We start from the raw sequence: 4,010 nt of genomic DNA, 5'->3' as shown, positions 1-4,010 counted from the left end.
AGGTTCCTGTACCACGTTCTCCACTAATTCCTCATAGGGAGAAGAGGGTGCTGCCCCTTTCTTGTAGCAAAGAAAACGGAAACTCAGTGTTTTGATGGAAAATGCACCACAAAATACAGACGACTAATACCCTATTGTTTATCCCACTGAGATTTTCTGCCTCTCTCTTTACAGCGATGGGTGTATAAAAATTAATTAGAAGCTGGAATCTGATTTTAAGATGGGATGTCAGACACATATATCAAGTTGTTAGGTTAGCTGTAAAGCATAACCTGGGGTTTATATATTTAGAAGTCATAATAAATCTGTCTGTCATGAAAATCAGATTATGCAGTCTTGCATGCTAATGGCTCATCATACTGTGGAAGCGTGGTCTCCCCAGCAGCTGCCCGGTGGCTCTGCTTTTCTCTGATTTGCTGTCTCCCTTGACCAACTAGTGATTCCACTCTCCCCACTTAGCAAAGTGCCTACTTTAATAAATGCTTCTGAGCCTTTATAAAGAGGAGATGTTTCCCCCTGGACTACAGCAACAACCTCCTATGGCTCTCCGTGACTCAATATTCTCAGCAGTAATCAATCAGTCCATCAATTACTCAATTAACCAACCTAACAATTACTTCCAAGGTATTTATTGAGTACCTGTCATGTGCTGGGCTGTCTGCAAGGCACTGGGAATCTAACAAAGATAGTGCCTGCCCTCACAGAGGGCAGTGATGGAGGAGAGAGATAAGAAAACTCACAGTACATTTTGAGATGGACAAAGTGTAAGATACCCAGATTTAGAGGCATTGAGGAAGGATTCCCAGAGGCCAGTACTTCTGAGTTGAGACTTCTGAGCTAAGTAGTGGGAGTTAGCCAACCTGAAGGAGGTGAGGACTGATGGACAGTCTTCCAGGTCAAAGGAACACCTCATGCAAAGGCCAGGAGGATAACAATTAAGGTCCACTCTAGAGTTGTAACGGTGACAGTTGCTCAAAGTGATGAGGCTGGAGAGTTTCACAAGGCCTTGCAAACTGGGTTAAACAGTTAGGATTAGTCTAAAGGGCAGTGGGGAGCCACTGACTGATTTAAGTCAGGGAGATATCTTCCTACCGTTGCCCAAAGTTGACATACTACTACTTTTCCGCCTAAGGTGGCTGCCCTTGTTTCTTACCATGGGCTTATAGGCCCACTTCTGTGCGAAGTGGTTCCGTATGACCCTTTCTGACCTTAGTCCTCATTCTTGTTCCTCATCTTTCCTGTGCTCTAGGCATGTTTGAACTCCATTACCCAAATGTTCCATGGACTTCTATGCTTCTGTACCTGTGTTCACCCTGAGCCATCAACCTTCAGCTCCTGTCATCTCATTTCTCACCTATCCATACCTCATCATTCTTCCAGGCCCAATTCAGTGTCATCTCTCTGGGAGGCTTTCTTTGCTCTACCCCAGTCAGAGTTAATCCTGCCTTAAGTTTGTACTTTGTTAAGTATGGCTGTCTTCATTTATTCTTCCATTTAACAAATGTTTGTTAGTTTTAGACTGTGTTCCAGGTGACAGTGAACAACAAACCAAAGTGCCTGCCTTCATGGAGTTTATTTTAGATCATAAACACATTTAGCCTCCTTTGTCCTGCCCAGAGTGTGTTTAGGTATTTACACATCTGTCTCCTTGATTTACTTGTCAGATGATGAGGATAAGTACTGTGTTCCTTGTATGTACAGAATAAATTGGTTTTGAATGAATAAAGAATAAAAACAATCATGGTGAATATTTGTAGAGAGACTTGGCCTGATACTTTGCGCTTTGGTATAAGGGAGAAAGTTTTGATTTTGGAGTTGCATTGTTCCAAGTTCAAATCATGCCTCTACTATTTACGACCTTTGTGACCGTGGATAAATCACTTGACCTCTCTGAGCTCAGTGTTCTTTTCCATAGGGTGCTTTCACATGGTGCTGTGGGGATTAGAAACAATATACACAAGGTGCCTATTGGTTCATCCCAGGTTCCTTTACCAGCCATTTGTATCTCTGACATTCACACCTTGAACTAAGCCATTTTGAAAGCCAATTATATTTTTTGCCTCTTGGGGCTGATGAATTCTGGAAGCTTACTCTCTCTATGGGAAAGTGCTTTGTAAATTAGGAAGCATATAAGAGCCTTCCACTGTGCTTCTCCTATCCTTGGCGTATCTCTGTTGTTGCTGGTATTGGGTTGATGTGATAGATAATCTGTTGATCTAGTGTGGAAAGCAGGCAGTGTTCAAGTCTCATATTTTCCACTTGTTAGCTGTATAACCTTAGGCAAGTTACTTAGTCTCTCCATGGCTCACTTTTCTTCTCTGTAAAATGAAGATGATATTAGTACCTCAGTCATAGGACACTTATGAGGGATTAAATGAAAAGTAATGTAAATTGCTCAGTGCACTTCCTATCACATACTGAGCACATAATGAAAGACAGCCATTATTAACTCCTTGTGTCTTGATATCACATTTATAACAATTATTATTTTCATCAGAGTCTATCTCCCTGTTAAATTCGAACTTAACAGGAAAACCATGTCTTTAATTTTCTATATCCCTAGAGATGCCTGACACATAGAAGGAAGTGAATAAATACTTATTTAATGAATGTATGAACAACAAAAAGTATTATTTATTATCAAAATGTGTTAAAATGTTTCTACAGTGCTTGGTACATAGTAGGAAATTCATATACAGTTGTTCCTTACTCTACTCTTTGTTTAACTTTTCCAGTTATATTGAACAGATTTCCTTGGGTTTTTTGCCATGGGATTTGGTGAAAAAGACTGTGTGTTCTTCTCACTTCTTCTGGCACTCTGAAGAGTTTTATCTTTTTTAGTTTGTTTCTATGCAGTGGTCTTCCTAACCTTACATCATTTCGGATTTGTGGGGTCCTAACACTTTTAGTTCTTCTAGATACCAGAAAACTATTTCTCTGTGAAATCCCCAGTGTGTGTGGGATGCCATCAAATATTATTTTCTGAGTATGTGTGTGCATGTTTCTTTATTTTTTTATTAAAAACAAACATCCCTTATAGCCCTACCCTGCTCCTTGCAGGAGGAGAGAGAGATTATAAAACCACTTGGGCAGTGAGGGTTAATAGTTCTAGACCAGACAGGAAGTGATGCAGCAGCTCACACCAAGAATGTCTAGATGACGTCAGAGAGTGAAGGCAGCTTCTTGTCGTGCCTTACTTGCTCTGAAAGGACCTTGGTCAGGGGCTAAGACATTTTTGGTAGAACATTGGGCCCTGCTATATCCTTCCTAGTCCTCAGTACCACGCTTGCTATTTGCTCAGTTTTTCTTACTAGTGGAGCACTTGCTTTTCCCTTCTTGGTTTGACAGCCTGGCTTTTCCATGTGTCTGGCATCCTTTCCACAGAACTTCAAGCTTGATGCTTTTCACAAGGGGTCACCCATTCAAATGCCCCTAGAGGCCAGCTGGGGAGATTCTGTTATTAAGGAAAGGAGGTTACGTAAGGAATTCTGTACTTCTGTAATGAACTATAGTCTCTTCATTTTTCTGCAAACACTCAGTCCTCTTAACCCATCTTTTGTTTTCCCACTTGTGATCAAGACACACCAGCATGAAATATTTGCTTAGATCTTTACCATAAGAAAAATAACACTACAAATAAGAAGAAGGGAGGTAATTGATATTTGGCCTCAGTGACAGGAGACTATAGCGGATGATGCCATTGAGACAAACTGCAGAGTGCATTCCCCACTCCAATAGAGCAGCCTCAACGCAGCCCCAGAGGTTTATCGTCATGTTAGGAGTGTGACGCCTGTGGGGTCAGAGCTTCCAGCCTTTTTTTTCCTAGAGAATTGTAAAATCTCTAGATTTTACAAATATTGAAAAGAATTTTAAAATGTTAATACACTGTCAGCCATTACTGTATGGTTTAAATGAAACAGAGCAATGGACTGTATTTGGCTTGTGCGTCACCAGCGTTCACCTCTGCTGTAATATAGTAGATGCACAATTAGTGATTTCAGACACTCTTT

This window comes from Lipotes vexillifer, unplaced genomic scaffold, assembly GCF_000442215.2.
Source record: "Lipotes vexillifer unplaced genomic scaffold, Lipotes_vexillifer_v1.1 scaffold212, whole genome shotgun sequence".
Taxonomy (NCBI): domain Eukaryota; kingdom Metazoa; phylum Chordata; class Mammalia; order Artiodactyla; family Lipotidae; genus Lipotes; species Lipotes vexillifer.
The sequence above is the reverse complement of the archived record's forward strand: the minus strand, read 5'-3'. Positions refer to the sequence as shown.